Source organism: Cinclus cinclus, chromosome 3, assembly GCF_963662255.1.
Source record: "Cinclus cinclus chromosome 3, bCinCin1.1, whole genome shotgun sequence".
Taxonomy (NCBI): Eukaryota; Metazoa; Chordata; class Aves; order Passeriformes; family Cinclidae; genus Cinclus; species Cinclus cinclus.
Genome location: NC_085048.1, coordinates 42,977,786 through 43,001,677, shown reverse-complemented (window position 1 = coordinate 43,001,677; position 23,892 = coordinate 42,977,786).

Genomic DNA, 23,892 nt, shown 5'->3' with positions numbered 1-23,892 from the left:
ATCTTGGGTACAGATGTAGCAGTTTGGTCCTTCTTGAGGCCTCTGCATCTCCGGTGTCCTTGGTGCAAAGTCTTCACTCTCAAAGAATAAGAAAAGGGCTTAAAGGCTTTTGATAAATCTTAATGAAGTACAGACTTATTTGGGGGGGGGGGGGGGGGGGGATGGGGGGAAGTCTTTAAAAGTTTTGAGGGAGAGAAAACACTGTTTCCTGCCTGCTTTAGCCTCAAGTCCTTATAGGATGAAAGTTGCATTTATGGTGTATTAGGTATGGGAGCAACACACAGATAAGAGATCTGTGCCTCTTCCGAGACAAAAATGTGCTGGCTTCGGTCCCGTAGACTTTAGCTCTTATGGTAGATCAAAAGCAACTTAAAGTAGGGCCAATGGCTTTCCAAAAGCACAGAGCAAACCTTCAGACACTTCTTATTAGTCCAGTGTTTCTTAGCCGCTGCAGACCAAAGAGGCACCAAGACCATATTGTCACTACAGCTTGCTTGTGAAGAAGCAACTTTCTACCAAGCCTAATGGGAGGCAAAGTTTCACAGCTATGCAGTGAAGCTGTACTCAGATTTCAGGGATTTGCTTATTGCTTCATGTGCTGAAGTACGTGAAAGGATCAGATGCTCTTCGTGAACCAGGTTCCTGTTTTGAAAGAAAGAGGAAAGCACACAGCAAGATACAGATAACTTATCTATGTTTGTAACAAATTTTCTTTTTTTTCTTTTATACTACATGAGCAATAAAAAACTATTTACAAGGCATACAAACTTCAGTTTATAGCTAGAAAGATGTTTCATTCTGTCTGTGTTGTCTCTGCAAGTGTCAAAACAGACTTGTATTTCATACCAATAAAACATTAATTTCATGCCAAGAACAGTAAGAAACAAAACAAAATGAAGCTATTTCCTCAGAAAAGAAAAAAAAAATCGACTCTTACAAATCTGTCTCTGATGCTGTGATTGGACTAGTGGGAGCAAGCACCATGGGAACCCGTAGAGCAGCATGCCTGTGTGGATCCATTAGCCACCCACCCCCAACCCCTGCCACTGTGCTGGGAGGGTGCTTCTTTCCTCTGATTAGTTCCTTACTTCTCAAGGGTTCCAGTTCATTGCAGAGGGCAAAGGGTTGCAAATTTAGCCCAGAGTGTAAAATCCAGAGTTATTGCTAGAGCTGGTTAACTTTTTTTTTCAATGGAATGCTTTATTTTCCATTAGAAAATGCCATTTTGTCTAACCAAAACTGCTCTCTGAGGCATGTTGATTTTCACAACCTTTTGTTTTGGGGAAAAAAATTGGGAAGAAGTATTATGAGAAGGTCAAAATATTCCATTTCAACATTTTTGGAAGGGAAGCTAATGGGGAGGAGGTGTTTTTTCCAAGCTACTTTTATTTTCAAATTGTCATTTTCTGTCTATCACAGAAATAAAAGTATCATGATAAAATGATTTTTTTTCAGTCTTTTTCTTCTGATTCAGAGAAAAGTAAATGTCAATTTCCTGAGAATCCCTTGGAAATGGAAATTAGTTGTGCTTTCACAGCCTTAGCTAGGGCTACATTATATTCATGACTATATTGGAGATCCATTTAATCCACCAATCTTTGCAACAAGTGCTTAGATAGTTATATGATCCTAGTGATTTTCTTGGTTAAATGAAAACCAACATTCATACAAACAAGACTTTGCTGAATAAATTTTCACAGACAGTGAACAATGAAGACATAAAACAGGCAAATCTGACAGCTGATTGCAATTTGTCATAGGATTCTTTTACACATTTTAACCAGTTAGATAGATTTCATGCTTGTTAACTGAAATGAAGATAAGGAGCAGATCTTAACATTTTGAGAATTCTTTTTAAATGTGGCCCTGCTTCAGCAAGAAAATTCAATATATCTTTATGTTCATCTCAGTTCAATTAGAATGTACTTAATTAAATCAGGTGTCATTTTTCTTGGGTGATAATTATATATTTTGTCTTTTTTGTATTTCTTCAGTGTGTTCATTTTATTTAATCATTTAATATACTAGTTCTGGGAAATCACACACAGAGCACCTAAGTGTGTCACTGCTGAATAAAAGGATTAAACACTCATTTTGTCACCTGTGCTTAGCTCTGAAATGACACCTTACAAATATCTCCTTGCATTTATGTTTTTCTAGCTAAAGTCCATACCTTGGGAACTTAAATAATCCAGAATACTGTGCTACCTTATACCCCATTTGTATATATAAAAGGGAGTTGTAGAATGGAGGGATCAAAGATGTTAAAGCATTTTTAGGGTCTGAAACAGAGTACCACAATTTGTTTGATCCTGTTAAATTTCTAAAAATATTTTTTTCTCTTTAATAAGAGTGGGGTGACTCAGAGAAATATAGAAAATTGTCCTTAGTAGAGATGTATCCCTGGCACCCTGTGGGCAGAAGAGGCACATCCAACCCTCCAGGAGAGGAGGTGCTGAAATCATAGGCAATGGCTTGCCCAGTGCAAGTCAACAAATTCCAGGCCTGCCAATTTAGTCCCCCAAAATCATGGGAGTGGCTTAAAAACTTCAGGGTCTTAAAAAGTTATGACTATCAGGTCCTTTTTTTATTGCCTTTGGGTTTTTGAGTGTTTTGGTTTAATGTCCTGAGGACATGCTTGCAGCCTTAAAGCCTAGAATCCTGATTCTTAAATACAGGCTGACATTTCCAGTTACTCATCTGATGCCAACAGATGGGATTTTCATGTGGAAGGAAAGAACATTGGAAAACATCAAAGATACCCACTTCAACTGAAGCAAGACAGGGTCCTAAATACATCTACATTATTTGGCCTCTCATTTTCATGTGTGTGCAATAAATAATAAGAAAACTGATAAAATTCAACATATGTGTATTGATGGGTCAACTGGAATGTCCATGTGTAAAAAATTCAGTGCAATTCATAGAGAGTTTATGGGTGTATGCGTGTGCTTTTTGGAAGTATTCACAGAATAAAACAATCAAGTACCGCAGTTGCATAAAACTCACTTGAGAGAATGAGCTGTGTTACGTTTTTTTAAAGGGCACAATGTGAGGGTTTGTCTTCATCACACATTTATAGAAACAATAGCAATTACAGAAAAAAAGTTTTACTTGGAGTTTAGACACATACTGCCTGGCTCTTTCAGGTTGATTTCAGCATCTTGTTGCTTATGCTGTTGTTACACCCTTATATTCCCTCCTTCTGTGGCAGTGGATTGGCACAAATTCCCCCTTCATATTTACATTTTGTGTCTATCTCAGAAAATCTCTTCTTCAACCCTCCTTAGTTTAGCTAGAATTTGAGTGTGGACATTGTGCAGAGTTGCAAGTGTAATCCTAGCAAACAGAAAGGGGTCCATATAAGCTGCAGTTGCTTTGTCTGACAATTTCCTGGACTCTGGTATTAGCTCTTGGTTGACCTCACTTGATTTTTTTCTTTGCTTACTTTTGATTTAGAAGTGTGGGTTAAAGGGACCATTTCACTCCCTTTTTTATATGGCCTATTGCCATTTGGATTCCCTAGAAAATAGATCAAATTCTGGGCTCTTTTAGAAACTATCTTTTCAAAATAATATTTCCTATTCTGTCTGAACCATCAAATGCATGACTACCAAATGCACGGTCCAAGTGGGCTGCCTCAGTTAAATGAAGAAGATGGTGGTATCAATTGCTTGAAATGTTCTAACTTATTTACAAGGTTTGTGTGTTTTACTTTGTGGTTTTTTCCTTCTCTGAACAGAGCAGGGGTTAAAATAAAACCAATTTTTAAAAAGAATCAGAGTCATCTCAGAGGCTGTGTAGACGTGCCTTTGATCAGATGCGGGCAGGCTGCTCTGCAGGGCTTGGAGGTGGCTGGAGCTCAGCCAGCTGAGCACAGCAGCATCTTCTGAGGGGCAGCACAGACAGGCTCAGGCTCTCCTCCCAGGCTGGCTCAGCACACATGTGGAATGGAACCAGACAGGGGCACCAGGCTGCAGAGACAAGCTCAGAATCTTCTGCCGTTCAGGTTTCTTTTCTAGTCTCCATGTTGCCCCAGTCACCTTCAAAGAGATTTTCTCAAGACATGCTCAGAGTGCTGCTCTGACTGTGTCCTTGGTACTTGTATCTCTCTGAAACTCTGTTCAGTTGCTCTGGCAAACACTGGCGCACAGAGTTGCATCCATTCGTGCCTCTGCTTCATTTCCTAGTGATGTCTCTGAGCTGCAGTGAGAGTAGACTTGCAGGCAATGCTCTTCTCTTCCTTTTCTTTTCAAATGCAGACAGAAAGTCATGGTCAACAGCTCTATGTCCATGTGGAGGCTGATGATGAGTCTTGTCCCACAGGGCTATGTTTTGGGACCAGTAATTTTTAATATCTTTATCAATGACATAGACAGTGGGATCAAGTGCACCTTCAGCAGATGACACAAAGCTCATCTGTGCATACAACAGATACAACAGAAGGAAGGGATGACACCCAACGAGAACTTGGGCAGCTGAGAGAATTAGGCCCACGAGAACCTCATGAGGTTCAACAAGTCCATGTGCAAGGTGGGTTGAGGTGATCTCAAGTGTGAGTATAGACTGGGAACAGAGCTCATGGAGAGCAGCCCTGGGGAGAAGGACTTGAGAGGCTGGACATGACCTGTCAGTGTGCACTATGAACACAGAAAGTTAACTGCATCCTGGGCTGCATCAAAAGAAGTGATGTCAACAGGTTGAAGGAAGTGCTGTCTCCCTCTACTCTGCTCTTCTGAGACCCCACCTGCAGTGCTGCACCCAGCCCTTCTGTCCTCAGCATAAGAAAGTCATGGAACTGCTGCGAGCAGGCCTAGAGGAAGATGATGAGAAGGCTGGAGTATCTGTCCTTGTGAAGACAGGCTGAGAGAGTTGGGATTGCTCAGCCTGGAGAACAGAAGGCTCTGGGGAGACCTTAGAGCACCTTCTGATATCTGAAGGGGGTTTATAAGAAAGATGGAGACAGAGTTTTTACATGGGCAGACAGTGACAGGACAAGAGGGAGTGATGTTAAACTAAGAAAAAGGAGAGATTTCGATTAGATGATAGAAAGAAATTCTTCATTGTGAGGGTGGTGAGACACTGGTACATGATGCCCAGAGCATCTTTGGATGCCCCATCCTTGGAAGTGTTCCCAGCCAGGTTGGACAGGGGTTTGAACAAGCTGGTCTGTGGAAGGCATCCCTGCCTATGGTAGGGAGTTTGGAACTAGATGTTCTGTAAGGTCCCTTCCAACCAGAACCATTCCATGGTTTATGGTTACCCTCTCCTTCCATGGACCCCAACAGTACAGTCATGTCATACACTCACTTAATGAGGCCTGGTCATCTGACCATAGCAATAATAACTTTCACAGCCATAAAGTACCTTTTATTCCCCAAGTACTTGTGGCTCCCAGCTCATCATCTTGATCCACTTGTATCAGATATTCCTGACCTTAGTCCTGGGTTCTCTTCCCATATTAACAGGGGTCTGTGTGAGATGAGATGGCTTTTGGGGAGCACCTATAGGGGGATACAGGTGGAGGACCACTGAAATGAAGCCAGGACTATCGGCAGCCTAATGATAGGATCAGTGGCACTAGGTGAGACTGAGGACAAGAAGTCAAAGTAATATTGTCTTTAATGGGAAGAGTAGGAGTAAAAAGTTGGCCTGTCTAAGTAGGATTTATCCCACTGAAGAAAACAACATACCTTTCTTAGACTGCTCATTTTCTTTGCAATTGTTATAGGCCCATGGTGTAATTTAGTGCGCAAATTCATGACCTTTACAGAAGGTATCACTTTCAGTCTTCTGCACTGAAGTCTCCCTTCCCTGCTCACTCTCACATACAAGTCTTCTGCGAACAATGTGGCATGGAGCAGGAATCTTCTGTTTGACAGAGAGTTTTCCACAATTACATAAGTTCAGCCTGAGAGCTGATGTAGAGGTAGCTGAAAATGTGAGAGTGAGATTTCCAGTAATATAATTAGATCACTTACAGTAAGAGGGAATGCTCTTTCCCGCGTTAGGACCAATGCCATAGGAGCCTCCCACTACTCCTCCTCTGAGTCATCTTTCCAGAGGCACTTCTGAGAGCCAGCCACCCTCAGGTGTTAAGCAGTATTTGTTTGCGCTGTGGGTGAAAAAATGTGTACACACACACACACACAACCCAAACTTGATTAAGCAAACAAGGGCAAAGAAACCAGAGGGCTGTGGTTTCTTTGAATGTCTGTCTGTCTGCCTGGTGACAGAGCCAATGCTTGCGGTCTCAGCCACAGTAACTTGACTCATCATACAGTCTAGAAGCAGTGCTCACCCCCAGGAGGGCAGAGCTGAGGTGCACACGCACACGGGAGAGCAGCAGGGAGATCACTGCCAGCCTTATCAGCCCTTCTCCAGTCTCCTTTGCCATGTTCATCCCTGCTGTGGTAAACCAGGAGTGCAGGATTTTTCTCAGCGGCATAACCCACTGCCTTAACTTTTACCAGGTCAAATAACTTTGAAAACACTGCTTTGGCCTAAGGGTTGGAACACATGGTTTGGAGAAACCCTAAGCTCCCTTCCAGGCTTTGTTTGGGCAAGTTGTTTATCTTTGGTGTACCAGCAATAGAGTAGTGTCTCTTGGTACACAGTAAATGATGACTTGTTTGCATAATAAACCTTATCTACCTCCCAGGCATGTTGTGAGAATGGATGGATGTTTTTGAGGAGTTTTGTAAGCTGTCCATGAAAAGAGTTACAAGCATGTAGTATGTAATTATTGCCCTTATCTTACACAATCATCCAGGTATTGAAGGAGCTCTGTCTTCATACATACAAGGCAGGAAGGGCATGCTACAACACCAGACTTACAGGAAGAAGTGGGAGAAGAGGTTTCCACTCCACAACAACTCCAGGCAAGACTCAGTTCTTCTTCCAAGTGGAGCTGGGTATGGGACTGATGTGACTTTTTAAATCTACATCACTTGTGTGAATAATAGGCACTGGGTAATCTAGAAAAGCATGGAAGCAGGGACCAGAAACCAAGACTGCTTTATTCCATCTGACTGCTATAGTCACTGGACTACAAAGCCTCTGTTTCTCTCCTGCTTTAATCCTGTTAGCATCTACTGGCATTATGGAACATCTTTAATTTGACCCGTGGAAAGCTGCCCTAGCTTTACCAAAAGGACTTAGCAGTGATGATGAAAGTAGTCTGCAATAGTGGGTAAAATCCATAGAAAAGGCCCAGGCTATTCACCTCTGAGTCATAAAGAGAAAGAGACTTTTTTTTTTAAGCAACACATGCACGGCTTGAGCACAGCCACATTCAGAGAACAAGACAACTTTTGAGGCAAGTGCTGTTGTGATATAACAGACTGACCTGAATCACTGTTTGGCTCAACCAGGCCTTCTGTTTTCAGTTTGAAGATGAAGTTAGAAAATTGCCTGTAAGCAGTAGTCAGGACAATCAGGACAGCTACAAACTACGACATCTGCCCTGTGAATAAAATTCTGAATAATTCTGGCACGGGTGGCCAGGAGAGGTTGTAGCAGACCTCTGGCTCCAAAGAGTGCTAACAGCTTCATAACACTATGACATATATGAGACATTGCCTAAACTGTAAGTTTTTTTTCAGTTTACATTAATGAGGTAAGAGAAAAGAAGTAATATTTTCTTTATTTTATAGGTAAAAGAGACAGAGTTCACAAGTAACTTTCTGAAGGTCATCCAAGAGCTTCTGCCAGAGGCAAGACATGATTTGTGTTTTTTTCCTCTCCTTGGGATATCTGTCCTCAGCTTTGAATATAAATGTGCTGATTCCAAAGATCTAAGAGGCCCAGAAAAAAGTGAACCCGTGGACTATAAACTCAAAAGAAGAATTAGAGTGAGATAATTTTCTCTCTGTGTGTGTGTGTGTGTGTGTGTGTGTGTGTGTGTGTGTGTGTGATGCGAAAGTGCCTATAGAAGAAATGAGGATGTGAACTCCTATAGCTCAAAATAAGGAAACAACACTGATGCTTTCTCTGGGAGTGGTAAAGTGGTTTTTGCAGGGCTCATGTGTCAGCTTCTGTGTAAGTAAACTTCATCTCCTTCCTTCCCAGGTAAATTCCTACTGCACTTGACCAAATGTGTAGTCCAAAGAAAGAGGGGAAAATCCCTGTTACTGGCAGAATCTTAAGCAGTCACAGGATGATTATGTGAAAAAGCCAATATACAGCTCCTGTGGGACAACCATGTTAACAGTAAGCTTTTACTGTGTTTTTTATGGTTGGTCTTTCAGTAGATACACATGATTCCATCCAAAAAGGTTAGATTTTTTTACAAATATTTAAAGTTGGGGATCTCCCTAGGGGCTAAGCCATCATCCCACCTTCATGATGGAGGCACATTTTCCTCATGATTTCTGGTTTAGAGCCTTGCTGCTTGCTTGAGAGCAATGCTCTTTACAATGAGAGTGTAATTCTGCTGTCCCATTTCAGAGGCTCCTGAGATCTTGCCCTGTCTATTCACAGGGAGCCATGCCAATCTACAGATGAAAAAACCTGAAATATTTGCTCTGAACCTCTGAAAAGCAGTCTGAAACCACTCTTCCTAATGCTAATGGCAACAAGAATCTTGATTTCAGTAGGAAAAGGATTAATTTTAAGCAGGGCAGAATGAAATTAGGTGCAGTACAAATGGTTAGACTTGGCAAGCAGCCAATAATTTCATGCATGAAATTTCACCATTATTTTAAGCATAGGCTAAACTCCTGTTGTCTTCAATATGGTAGTGTAGCTTGCCAAGGAAGGACATAGTCAAATACAGAGTTAAATTACTGATTTTGCCCTTCACTGTTAAAGCATCTCAATATTAATGGAATACTCTTAGATTAATTTTATTGTGTTTTATTTATTTTGATTTATGTTTCTATTTTATTTTCCTTTCCTCAGATTGTATTCTTTCTCTACGTGTTACCAGGGAACAGAAGAGGAAGAAAGAGCAAGAGTCTGATATGAAGCAATTACAATCCAGCAGCCAAATTTTCTTTGCTTCAGTCTTGGATCATATCTTGAGCAAGGTTGTGTGCTGGCAACCAGTACTTCAAAAAGTTTTCATTTAATATCAGACATTCAGAAATCCCTCTGACACCTTATGAAAAATGTTGAAAACCCCAGGCAATTCATATTGCTTTAAGCACTGGAGCGTGTTATTAGGAAAAGCTGTACCAATCACAATGACAGCCCACATGCCGAAGGTTGGCCTTTGGCTCAAGTCAGTGGTCTTGGTGGTAAAATCCAAGCCTAAGCTGTGTGATTTTTTCAGGGAACTCAAAAACAGCTGTGAGGACCTCCTGTTTTTTATTGCACATGGCATCTGAGTGAAAGACTCAGATAATAATAACTTGCTGGGAAGCAGCATAGAAAGTAGGCTGCATTTTGTCTCCTTGATCCCAGCAGGCTGAATGGTGGCTTGTAGAGAAGGTCCAGTAGTTCTCAGAAGTCTATCCTACTTTAGGTGAGATGGGTTTGTTTTCTGAACTCTGGCAAAGAGCAGCTGATTTTGTAGAAGGGGAATATGCAGAGTGAAACCACTACAAACACTGATCCTACCAGAAATAACCAGCCCTCCCTTCCCCCGGTTAGAAATGGAGAGTACAGAAATTCCAGTGATTCATTCTCTTATCTACCAGAATGGGGAGAAAAACCCCACCTAAATAAAAGTGAAATGTTTTACTCAGACCTGCAGCTTTACATGAAATTCTGGTAGCCTCTTATTTTGTGGAAGTCTGTAGAAGACAATGAGGCCTGAAATTTCAAATTCAGTTCCTTCCTAAGAATTCCTCTGAAGCACATGTGCTGTCAGGATCTCCCTGACCAGCTTGGTCTCATGAGTTTCCCAGCGATCTTCTCTAGAGATAGGAAGAGAACTGCAATGTCTCATCTTGTCTGGGTTTCCTTCTTGAGAAGAGACCTTTCTGGCAGAGTGACAAGTCTTCCCCCTTACACCCTCAGTGGTCTGGCAGCAAGCGGACAAGTTCCTCTTGAGAGTACTGACAGTCCCAACCTCTTTTTTGTACCATCATGGTTACAAATAAAGACAGAAAGAAGAGTGCCAATATTAAAAAGGTGTCCTTATATAATTAATACTAAAATTTTATACATATTGATTATGCAAGGAGAAGGGATAATCTGATCTGGTTTTTTTGTTCTTTTTCTGTTCCAGTAGTTACTGATCATTAGTTAAATTATAATACTGAAGTCCTGATGTTTCTAATCTGATCACATTCATTCATTCCTTGCCCTTTGGATACCTCAGTTCCTTCATTCATCAGTCTGAATTCAAATTGAATTTTTTGGTGCCAGGGAAAAAAAAGGTCAAACATTCAAAGTGAATCATATCAATTTGTGTAAGTGTGTGTAAAACAGATAATCACAAACCACTGATGCCAACACTGCCACTCATGGGACTTTATTTCAGATTACTTGTGTCCCGTCTTCTAAGTATTTCTCATCTTCACTTTTTGAGTGGGTTTTTTGATGCTGAGAGGTCTGATTACACTGTAATTCATTAAGGAAAAGAAATGGCTACAAACACATGATTTCATAATGCATCAGAAGGTTTGTGGCTATTATGTCAGAACTACAAAGTGAAGGCTGTGCACTAGTTGGATGTGAATGCAGATGAATATGGATTTAAACATATGAATGCAATGGGTAGACACTATTGTCAAACCATCAGAAGCTTCCTTAATGAGCCAGGACTTTTATGAGTCAGAGAAAGCACAATGCAGACAGGCAGAGAGCTGCAGCAGCTGACCCAGAGACCACATTTCAGACATAAAAGTCAGAGTGATCAAGATGGCCAGTGAAGCTCCCAAGTAAACAGATTCTGTGGTATAAGTACCTTAAATTCAGTGTTTGATCTAGACATGAGTGAGAAGTGAGGAGGAGTGGGAACTAGATTTAGCAATTTTAAGGCACAACACACTGTCATACCAGGTCAAACAGGTTAAATAATCCATTTTGCTCTTATCATTGTGCATATTGAGGCCTTTTTAGTACTTCTGATCAGCTGTCCTGTTCTTCTTCCTACATCAGCTGTCAACTGGTGATGAAATGATTACTTAGTACACAGGAAAGTGTGAATTTGTGGCTGTCAGTCACATAAAGTGCTCTTATCTCCTTTGAAGATGGGTCGTATTTATACACCCAGGCCTCAAAGTTTCATATCCACCTGTAATGACAATTTCAGCATAGGCAATTTTCCAGAGGATTTTACTGTATTTTGTAATTCAGAACAAAAACAAACAAAAAAAGAAAAAATCATACATACATATAGATAGATAGATAGATAGATAGATACACGTGTGTGTGTGTGTGTGTGTGTGTGTGTACACATCAGTCTTCACATGCTAAAAAAGGATTTCATTTAATTGACAGATTATATGTTGATGTCTGCAGGAGAGGAAATGCATTCAGTTATTTGATAATCATTGCTTGACTCTTAGGTGGCCACTTGCTAAAACTCAGTCAGCATTGGAATTAATTGGCACACCCACTGGCAACCTCAGCAAAGAAGTCCAGGAGCAATAATGAAATATCCTCTAACTTCCCAGGATGGTTCCTCCAGGCTTGACTGACTTAAGTACATGGACTAGTCTGCCTGAGCACATCTGTAGTTGTGTTGCTTTTCTCTCTCTTGTATATAGCATAGAGACTTTGGGGTTAACCTTTAAAAGCACTGGTTTTCATTCACTGTTAGGTGTATGCCAACCTGCAGGTTCTTAAGGTCTGATACAAGACCCCAGACTCTGAGATTAAAGAGGGTCAACTCTGTATGCTTAAATAATAGCACTACTCCTTTGTTTACTAAATGACCCAGTAATTAGGTCTGTATCAAGAGACTGGTGTATGACTGTTAAAATTTATTCAAGGAGATTTTGTATTAATTAGTCTTGAAATGCTTTTCACTCTCCATGGAACTGATCTGATTCTTCTAGGTCTGCTTAGCAAAATAAGTTAAGCAATGCCAAGCTCAAGGCCACAAGGGCTGCCGTGTTTCTGGCAGAGGGGAAAGATCATCTCCCTGTAAGTCAAAGCCAAGCTCAGTCAGCTCTGCTGCAGTTCTACCCTTCTCCATCCAGCTTGTCTGGGCAGGGAGCCAGCTCCCAGGGCTGAACTAGGTAAAGACTAACCCTGCAAAGAAAAACAGTGAATTTCCAGCCAGCCAGCTTCACTCCCTAACCAGGCTCGCATTGGGGAAGGGAGTAGGAGCACACACCTGAGGTGGGACACTTGTAGGTATCCTGATTAGGACCAACTCCCCTCTGGATCTGACCGATCAGGCACATGAAGGTCTGGGAAGGGGAGGATACCATTACATAAGGTTTTGAAGATCCTAATTTTAGAGCAGCGAGTTTAACCTCTGGGGTTCTGCCTTTCATTCCCCAGAGCCCTACTCTTGTTTCTACTCTACATTTCAAATAGAAAAGTAGCATGCAGCCGGTCAGGATAGGCACAAAAGAAAATGTTTCTCTGGTTGCAAAGCTGTTCATGTATTTGTTCCTCTTGCTTTCAGAAGTCCCCATCTCCAGCTGTGATGTGTTTTCTGCTATGAATCTAACAATTCTCAGCAGTCTTTGCAAAGGAAGTGGCACAAATGTTTAATTTGTAAAACACGTATGCATTTTGACCTAAGAGATGCCTGGAAGTTGGATGGGCTGGCCATAGAGAAACATAAGGAAACTTTCTCTACATCCTCCATGAAAAACCAGGACTCAAGAGCAGTTCCTCTGCCATAGGCCTGTTTTTTCTCAATGCCCTTCATGACACAGACCACTTTAAAGGGGGCTGGAAGGCACTCTTTGTCAAATTTCTAGTAACACATCATGGATCAAGTTTAATTTTTTTTTTTTCTGAACCAGAGTTACCAACACTAATTGAAACCTGACAGTGTTGCCGAGGCCAAATTTCATGAGAACAACAAAGATACTTAAATAAAAATAAAATGATTCATTCCCCACTTAGTGCACTGTCAGTTACTGGTACTCCCCACGCTTAATGCCTGAGGTAGCTAATGGCATTAACACATGAAAGAAATCATCAACATGCTTTTGAGTCCCATTGGAATCCTATATTAAAATAGTCCTGACACTTTTTTCTCTGTTTGTAGAGCTGGTATGCCAGCAGCCACACGACCAGTGCTCTGACCAACGGAGTGGTAATTCCCAGAAACACAGAATTTGTTTAGACTGCTCCAGACAGCCACCTTGACCGGGTAGCCTCTTCTGGGCTTTGCAATGCCAAATGGGTGTCTGTTCTGGCAAGACAGGGCCACACTCCAGCAAGGAGCATGGCTCTCCCAGAGCTGCATTCAGCAGGCAAGAGGAAAGAAAAATACCTCCTGTTTATAGTCATCTTGTGCAGCTGCTCTTGAGATTTTTCCATTATTTTCCTCCTGACCCCAGGTGCACATACTGGCGTAGCTTCCATACCCAGTGGCTGAGCAATCATCAAGGAAACCCACCGGTGCTGGAGGGGCTCTCAGAGCTGACAAGCAGCTCGCCAGCCATTAGAATAAAACATGTACAGGGGGGAAATTACAGAGACTGGTGGTAGTATTGTCTTCTGTAAAGTAAAAGTGGTGGTGACCTATTGTCTAAAAACAGTTCCAACAGCCATGTTCTCCTACCTGAAAGAAAAGAATGGACAAGATTTGAGCTTTAGCCTTCCCCTCTACTGTCCTTGTGTCATGTTGCTTGCTCTCCCCTCATACCCTCCTCCTCCCACCCTGCACCAGTCTTTCATCTCCCCTAAAACATATGTATACGTGGGGAACAAGCAGGTCTTGCTTCAAGAAGAGCTTTACCCCAGTTATCCAAGCTGTGGATTCACCTCCAGACCATAGGCAAGACCATAGCCCCTCATCAAAAGTGTTGAGAAAGAAAACGAGCTTTAACCAGTAGAGTTCAGTTTGGAAAGATGCAGATGTTCAGATAAAAGGTTGAGGTCTTAACAAAAGCATTCATTTTTGTGCTCATCAGATATAATTATTGTCTAAAATTATAGCATGCGTTTGTTAGTGCTGCCACATTAAACAAGTGTTTACCTACTAACATATTGCCTCCCTACCTCTTGGAATACTCCATAGCATTTTACTACTTCTAGAACTGTAGTTCCTGAGACTCACTTACAGTGTTGGTCAGGTATTTGAAATGAAACCAAGACAATCTAGTACCAGAAGAGCAAAAACCATTAATCCAAAGGCAACTAAGAGAGTGGTATGAGACAACCAAGTCAGTGGAAGTGTGTCTATACTCAGGACATAAACAGTCCAGCTCTCAGATGATCTGCTATTTTCAGACAACTTCAAACTCCAAATCATTGCAAAATCTTACAATGGTGAATCTTCCCCATAGCTCCTCTGTTGAACTGAAATCCCTAAGGATTTGTGGGAGAGATATATTTCAAAATTGCAATATTTTGGGAGGTCTTGGGTAGAATAAAAAGTCACATTTCCTGCAAAGCAAAAGTTCAAAAAATTTTAATTTGCAACCACAGAAGAATTTTTTTAGTGTCTTGCAGCTAATTTGCAAAGATTTGTACAGTCCATAAAATACTAGACACATATAGCATATGCCGTATATTAAAACTGTATTGTAATATTGTAATATTTACTTTATATTTTCATGCATCTAGGCTAATACAACACTTCACCTTACAAAAAAAAAAAACCAAAAAAACCAAAAAAACAAAAAAAAACCCAACCAAACAAAAAAAATTAATGCCACCATAATTCTCTTCCTGTCATTCAACAGCAGTGAACTGGGCACACTAAGAAAAGTGTACTCTGAGTTGCCTCCCCTCAAACCATTCCTCTTCCTCTGTTACCCTTCTGCCTCTTGTTTTGAGTGGCCTCTCTGTGGATGTGTTGTGCTGCCCATGTCTTCCAGAGGCAGCTTGGAGTAGCCCCACAAGAAGAGGTTCCTTCGATGGGGAAAGAATACTTGAATTTCCAGTGGCTCAAATGACTTGTTTTAATTTTAGCAATTGACACTAAACTTCAGTATATGAATCCCTCCTGTGGCCATGACTCTAGCACTCCAGCTTTTGGGTATAAGAAAGTATAATTCTGCTGTCTGTCTGTGGTTTATGTTTTCTGTATAACAGTGAGAAACATTTTGCCTACACAAAAGCCTGGTCTAGCAGGACTTTCAACATTATTTATAAGGGGATTTGTCAGGAGCAGGGGGCAGCATCTAAGTTCAGTACTGTTCTGGTTTCTTTAACACTAATACCCAGCTTCACCAATCCTTGAGGGTTTACATGCTCAGTTTTGGTCATGCTGTACCCTCATGAGATGGCAAATGGGGAGACGTGTCACTCACCATTCTGTCATGGGCAAAAGGCAGAGACATGTGTCACTCACCCTTCTACAGACCATTTCTTTTGCATTTCTTTGTGTTTGAGCTGGTTTTGAATGCATGAGACCTATTTTTACCAGGTTGCATAGACAGTGCCTCTTAATTAGCTCATGCAGTAATTAGCCACTCATTTGGGATGTTAAGTAACCATAGCCTGCACTACTATTTGTGCATGTGAGCCTGGCTGGGAAAGGTTTGTCTCAGCACACATTTATTACTACAGTTGCCATGGCTAGCAGCAAGCATAGAAGACTTTCTCTTGATTTTCTTTCAGTCATTGAGATAAAGCAAGTGGTTCAACCAAGGTCTTCATATGTGAAGAAAATTAAAATGTCCATCTACCTCAGAGATAAATCTCTTATCTACACATCCTTGGTGAGGAGATGGGGTCTACAGCCATAGACCAGAGTTTGAACTCATTGCTACCTCAGCTTTCACCCACATCACCCCAGGTGCACTCTGGACACTACACACTGAGATCAGCAAGAACCACTCTCCTGCCACAGCCTCTCTTCCCTGTGGCTGCAGCTACCAGCTGTAGATGTAGCTACCAGCTACCAGCTCTGTTTTTGTGCTTTCCCTTGCTCAGCCTTCTGTCTTCTACATGAGAAAGTTGTGCCCAAGCAAGGGTTGCTTGTGTAGAGCTGCACTAAACCATGTACGGCCCCATTCTGCACAGACTGCTCTCAGTCCAGTGACACCCAATGTACAAAATCAAAGCATGCTTTTGGTTTGGAACACGCAAAGCACAGCTGTTCAGGTCTAGCCAAAACCACCTTTCCCTCTGCCTGCTTCAGCCTCCACTTTCATCTTGGCATTCAAAAGCGTGTCCCTTCTGGGATTTATTTAGAGATGTGCTATTGGACTAAAAAAGGCACAAAAGGCCTCTCACTTTCTTACTGGAGTATTAACAGAATAACAACTGTAAGCAGTCCAAAATGTTCTTCTTGTCCTTTTCTTCTCTCCTGTCATAAGTGTTACTTTTGGTGGTGGTTGTTGTTTATTAACCCCGCAAGCCTCAATTACAAAGTCTTGAGGAAAAAAGCTCAACAGTTGTGAAATTTCCAGAGCTGGCATTGTGTCCTTCTTGCCCACAGCACGTAGTGTTGTTGCTTAACAATCAACCTAAATACTCCTTGTCCCTTCACTGCTGAATACATTACGCCCATCTGACGCCTTGTCTCCCAGACCAGCTGGGAAGCTTAATTAACTCTATACTTAGGCAAATCATTGCAAAAATTCAGGAAGGATGAGCTTAGGTAGATGTGGTGCTACCTCTGAGATTACTGCTGATCTTGTGGGGGCAACATCTGCTGGGTGACACTCGGTGTCTTCTCTTCCATGGATAAGGAGGTGCTTGAGGCTGACAGGTGGTGGCTCTTTGTGAAACTTAATTCCGGTGATTTATGGAAACAGTGAAATTTCAGAAACGTGGCTGTGAATGTCCACCTTTCTCTTCCAAATTTGAGTGGTCCCATAGCGGGCTCTGCTGGTAGTACTGGCAGTGCCAAAAATGGAGCCTCTAAAAAGGGAATTCCAAACCCTAAAAATCTGACATATAGATATAGATGATTAGATACAGATACCGATATAGATATTTATTCCTCATTCCTTTGTCACTTTTTTATTCACTAAAAAGGAAAAAAAATTATGCAACTTAGGGTTTGTTTAGCAATGCACTTAATCCCCATAAAAGAAACAAATGATTCATTACAGCTCAATGGTTTAGCTCCTGGACGAATGGTCTTCAAATTAGGGATGGGTAATTGCTAAAAGGCTAAATAACTGAGCATTTTTGAGAATAAACAGCCTTCTGAGAGACATGAAATATTGCTTTCCAGATTTTCCATCACCAGACCTTAGAAAACACATGCTGTCTCTTGCAAAGCTGCTGACATGGGGCTGTTATGATCAGGGTCTGAGTAGATATAAGTGGAAAATCCATACTTGCTCACAGGAAACAAATGCAGATTCCTCATATGGGATATGAGTTGGATGGAAATTGTCTTTCACCCTCTGATTAAAACAAACAAATCCCTCTCCCCAAAAAACAAAAAATGCACTTTGCAAAATAGAGTTTAGAAAGAAGAGTGAAGAGGAAATTTGGCTAAGAATATAAAAGAAAATTAATCCAAAACTGTCTGAGATCAACTTTCCTTTCACAATTCCCAGATTATTACAAATTTTGTTTACAGAATTCTAAAAAAACGTATTTCTGTAACCCATCTTCTTAGAAGTATAAATAGGTAAATTGCAAGAATATGAACAGGAAAGGTATGATCTTTCATAGTGGATATTTATTAAATTTCATTTATGATAATATATAATAACCTTTTTTGTGTTTTCCCTCACTGGTACTTCAGGGAAGGAAATGCATTACTGACAACAACTAGTTTTTGCTTCAAGATTTCAAGGATTAGAATAAATCCAAGGTATCTAATAAAAAAGAAATATAAAAAATTATTTGTTTTGCAAAGCACTGAGCTGGGACATTACAATTGTTCTTAAGAGCATGGTTTACACAAGCACTGAATCTCAATATTTCATTTTTACTCGAAAATTTTCACTGAGACAAAGACAAGGGCTTTTTTTTTCCAGGAATAAAACTAGTTTATGAGATGAAAAAATAACCTTCATCCTTAATGTTTTCCTTTTGTGTCTAAAAAGGCTGTGGAGTACTAGATTTCATGGTACACTTTCAATGCTTTTTAAAAAACCTTATACTGTATGGCTATATCATTATCTCAATTTCAATTTTTACTGAAATTTATAGTCAAATCATTCTAATTAAAAAACATGGTGTTGCAGTGGCTCGCATCTAGAGACAGTGAAGTGAATCAGTCCAGACATATATAATTCAACGCTCTTTCCTGGTTTTTCTGAGTTTGCTTAAAAATATCTCCTTTTGTCTTGCAAGCTCTGTAGTTCATAGCCTGCTTGACCCTTTAATAATGAGGAACAAGGATGTCAGCAGTTACTGATTTTAAATTTAAGTTACTAATTTAAATTTATCTTTGTTTATTAGTTAAGAATTAGCTTCTTTCTTATTTAGTGGTAGTTCTTCAAGTGTCACCACCACCTGCTTAGCAGCTTTGGACCTTCCATGTTCATCTTACCCCTTGCACATATTTAGATGCTATCATGTACCCTGACAGTTAAAATTCTTCCTGGAAAAAAAAAGTCCTATTTTGTGTTAACCAAAATTTGTTGCAATAACTTTTGTTTCCCTCTCCTATTATGCTCTGCTGATCTGGCTGCAAATGGATGTTTACTCTTGGAAAAGTACAATACAAATTAAAACTAAAATAAATGCACAAGAATTTGACATTTTTTTATCACTCACACTTCTCAGAGAACACTCCGATTTGAGTTATCGCTCCAAAAGTAAGGTGCAGAAAAGTACAACATTTAATATTTTCATTTCAAAATGTGGCTTTAATACCTCACAGGAGTTTAATTTGGGTTCCTTCCATCCCCCAGATTTTTAAATCTTTAATTCATGGCTCCCTTTTTCAGATCCTTGGACAGTTGAAATATCAGTCAGTTTGATTGGCCATCCAAGAATCTGTGCTTCCATGGGGAAATTTGGTGGTGACTACAATGCTGAAGCTTGAAAACTACTGGACTGAGGTGATGGGCATCTGCCCATCTGGACATCACCTTCCAGCCATTGAGGCTGCTGGCTGGATGGGAAGTCTCATCCTTGGAGGATGCAGACATGTCATGCTGGGCTTTCCTAGGAGGTCTGGAACTCACTTCCACAGGTGACACAAACCCACGTGCATCCATGTGGTGAAATCCTCCATGAAGGGAGATGGAGTTTCCATTTTGAGCCTGTCTCACCACTTGTCTGAATGCCAGGTAATTCTTACCTGCAAGCTTGGGAGAGTCTGGCACCACACTCACTCCTGCTGCTTTTCCAGGAAGGTGATGAGAGGAAACTCCCCGCAGCATTCCCAAGGGCAGGTGTGAGTCATGGCATCCTACAGCTGGGGTCAGAGCATCACAGACCATCTGGCTGGCTGGCTACAAGCCGGCTGTAACCCAGACCCAGTCTGTGGCAACCATCCTGTCACCCCGGGGAGTATGGATGGGAAGATCCTTTGCAATAAAGGTCTGTGCAGAGATGAGAGCCAGCCCAAGAGGGTGACAGGATAGATACAGGAACAAGGGTCACTCATCTGAGAAAGAAACAGAACATTGGACAGAACAGCCATTGGAGCTTCCCTCTCACATTGCATTTGAGCACACACATCTTCTGGAAAACATCATCAGAGAAATCCAAATGGGCTTGAAATGCAGAGCCTTTTAATTGATAGCCTTTAAACTGCTCTTCAAGCATTTAAGCATGAACGAGAAACACTCTCAGGGTCTTTTTTTTTTAGTTTGAAAAGCTTGCCTGAACTTTTGCTCTGTACAAATAGCGTCTGAGGCTGAAGTGCCAAAAGTTCTGAAGAAAAAAAAAATCGTTAAACTGTTCACAACTTCACATACCCTGTGCTGAATCATTGTTTTGAATTGCAGGCAGTTACTGTGGGCTGTGACATGGGTACGACTTGTTTTCGCAGCAAAGTATTCATATATGAACAAAAAATACATTATGCTTTCAACTTCTGTTTGAATTTTGTTGTGATAGTTCAAAATTCATGTAAAGTTGTCTCCACAATGTTTTAGTTGGAGCAGTTGAGACTTCTTTTATCTTTGGTGGTAGCAAAGCTGCAAACATACTTAAAATACATGTTCCCATGAAAAGTCTCACTGACTGCAAAAAAGAAAGAGAATGGATTTTTCTCTGGACTACATATTTGTTTGTCATTGACTAAAAAAGGGCATGAATCTTCTCAGAGGGCTTTTGCTGCTTTTAAAATGCAGCAATGACAGAATATCCAATGCATTGTTTTGCTGAAATTTCCAAACCCTTTCCCTGGAATATACAGTGATTATGTGCTCAGGATAAATACAGTATCACTGAGTTAGGGTTTACAAAGAGAACCAAGGAAAACACATTTCACCCCTCCCTACCAATATCCTTTCTTATAATTATAACCTAAATTTTGATAAGAATTTTTTTTCTGTCAATTTGAAAAATGCATTCTGCAGCACTTATTTTTCATTAAATTCTTTTTCAGTAAAGGACAGTTTGTAACTGCAAAGACAAAGACACTTGTGGAGTGTAATTTCTGGACTATGGACTCCAGCTGTGGCTCAGGAAGGTGCTTTTGCCAAGTAGGATGCTCCTTTCTTTACCTGTGGAGAGTCCTCAGCTGTTTCACTGTGGCACCCCAAGTGTAATTGGTAGCTGGCAGTCACTGTGGGCAAAAGGAGACCTTGTCATCATTCACACAACTGTATTTGCACTGCTTACACTAAAGACAAAAGAGACTAACAGGATTATTTCATAAAACCAGCAGCAATCACAGGCTATAGAGTTACCTCTAGTTATTCCTGCATCAGCTCTCATAACCTGTGGCTGGATTAGAACACATCTTTCTTTGAGAGAGTTGTAATCTTGATTTATTAGTTTGATTATATTTCTTTGCTTTATTCCCTTGTGGTTTGAATTAGTTCCAGCTATGTATTTTTGTTTGAAATGGAATTCCTAAATTCCCAAGTGAAGTCAATCAGGCAGCAAGATGTACTCTCGAGCATATCTCGCACTACTTGTCCTGGGCACAGACCCTGTGTGAATTCTTGGCCCTGTAATTATTCCAGTATGCCCTGAAACTGAAATGGAAAAGGCTGACATGGCTGTGGGGAAACACAGTACATGGAACATGCTGTTGAGACTCAAACACATAAGCTTCACTTTAAATTGTCTCTGGTTGCCAACAGCCACAGCTGACAGGTGTGCCAAGCTGTGGGGTCTCACGACAGGACAGATCACCACAGCTTACCTGTAGGCTCTTGGGATAGCATGGATCAAGAAGAAAACTCTTACTTTGTGCCCTAAGGGATGAAACTGGTGCCTGGACTGCACTAGCTCAGGTTCCCTACCTCAGAAATCTACTCCCACTGGAAACCTGGCTTCTGCAAGATAGGGTGCCCATCAGTAGGTAGAGCATGTTGATTTTATTTTATTTTTTAGCTGATCTTTGCTGCTGATAGATAGACTCCTGCCACACAGGAAAGGAGCATGGTAATGCTCTGCTCTATAGGTGATTTTATACAAGATTTGGCTTTTAAATTTCTAGGTGTCTAGCTTTCCATTACATCTGTAAAGCACCTAAGGCTACTTTAGAATCCTGCCCCACTCATCTTTGTCCCTTTTCCAGCCAGGAGTGTTGATGGGGGCATACTTCAGTAATTCAGGTAACCTGCTGTTATGCTATGTTTTCTCCTTATATACTAGTCTCAAAGAATTATTTTGGCATGTACAGCATTCTTTGCTAGAGTCATACTTCTCATGATCTGATGTGTAATATTTTACTGATATGTCTGTCTTTGGCTGTGAGAGAAGAAAGCAGAATAAAGCCAAGAAAGTGGTAAATAGCACACACTATAAAAATATTAAGAAATGCTGAGTGGGTGGGGGAAGGAAATGACTTCAGAGACTGAAGGTATGAAAAGAGGAAATTACTTCATTCCCCACGTTGCCGTGCAATGTCTCAGCATCCAATCACAGGGAGTGAGGCAAATAAACAGGAAAGGAGAAGATGAAGTAGGTCATTCCCCAGGGCAGTGGGAAAGGAGCACTGTAAGTGCCCAGAGGGGCTTCAGGAGATGTTCTGAATAGTTAAAGCAAGGAAGGATGCTTGCAGCCTACCTGAGGTCAGCCATTACAGCTGCCTGATGTTCCTAGCAAGCTACCTAGGGGAGTGGAAAAGCATGAAGACTTCTTGCTGCTAGGTTAGTCTTAATAATGGGATTTTGGTTTAGACTTTGAGACTTTATTTTACTGTTATTAAAGTATATGCTTCAAATAAACACATTATTCCCTACACAAATCTTCTGATAAAGATGATTCTGAATAAGCTAACAAGAAACACATCTCCTTCCTATGAACACAGTTATCTTTAAAACCAGAACTATGGGCAGTCTCTTGCATGCCCAGCACAGCTGAAGTAGTCCCAGCAGGTCAGTCCTTACTGGAAAATTAGGCATGACCTGGTCTGCTGTCTACCTGAAAGGCCACAGGCACATCAAGAACCTGTTTGTCTCCGAAGTGGGACAACTCTGTGGTCTCTGACTGCACTGACTTTCAGGATGTACCTGGGAATGGTTTGGCCTGAGACATCACCACAGAGCACAGGCCATTCAAACAATTTAAGAGGTTCCATTTTCAGTGCTTGGAAACACGCCAATTTTATTTACTTGCATAGATAGAACTGAAATGTTCCTGCACTGAGCTGCATGATGTGGTTTAGGGGCCTAAAACCCAGGGTCTGTGCACATGTAATCTCCTCCAATACCTAACATAATCTAAGGAAGTTTCTTTGGCAGACAGTAGTGCAGTGGATTAGACCCTGAACCGCAAGTGTCTCCAGGGAATAGGTAGCACATTTCCAAGGCTCTCTTCTGACCTAGCCCAGCTAGTGGCAAAGATCCTGAAGGCTGATAGAGGGGCTGTGGTGCTGCCTCTGGCTGCTCTGCTCACCCCCTCAGTGACTTCTGCCTGAACCAGCCATCCGGAAGCAGAGTTCTCTGACTTTGACTCTGTGCCAGCTTCTGCTACCTCATTCCACCCTGGCAGTCCAGCATTGCTCACTCTGTTGCAGCCTCACTCGTAAAGCAAGGAGGTTTATAATTTTGTTAATATTTTAATTTTTTTATTGCTACATTCAGAGTCTTCCCTCATTTCCTCTGAGGAATTTCAAAACACCTGGTACAGCTGTATAACTTGGCTCCAAGATGCTGTGTTTTGTACTGATTTCTGTGATTAGGATGATAAAATTTGTGGTATCAGGCCGTGTTTCATTAAGGTCCAGAGACCTCTATGAAAGGATAATTCCTTAGGGGCTTCCCAGTGAATGTGATCTATAATGCTGATGGCTGTGGATCCAAGGACCTCTCCTTGGCTGCTTTATGTGGCTCCACAGACAGTCCAGGTTTATGGCTGGTTTGTATCACCAAGAGGATGCAAAGCATCCCAAGCATGCTGGTGACTGTGGCCTGTTGATTCCATCGTGTTTCTCGATACCTGGGGGAGGTCATTGTTCTTCAGACCGGAATGCTTTTTGTGATCTTGAGTCCTTTTTGATTGCAAACATAGGAGCCAGTACAGGAAAAGCATCTTTAAGCCAAGTTATCCCACTCATCCAGCTGTTAAAAAATCCCCAGAGGAAATGAGGGGAAACCCAGACTTTAGAAAGCCTGAACCGTTATATTAGAGATGTATTAATAATTGATTTACTATCCCCTTTTGGCCAGTTCTGTATTAACTTTGATTTGTTTTTTGACCATAGTGCTCCTAGGCCTAACCCATCTGACTTCTGTGGGTCAGGTCAGGATAAACCTCTGATCTTTGGAAAAGGGGCCTTTTCCTGACTGACCCATTCTACTTTTTGATATTCACGGATGT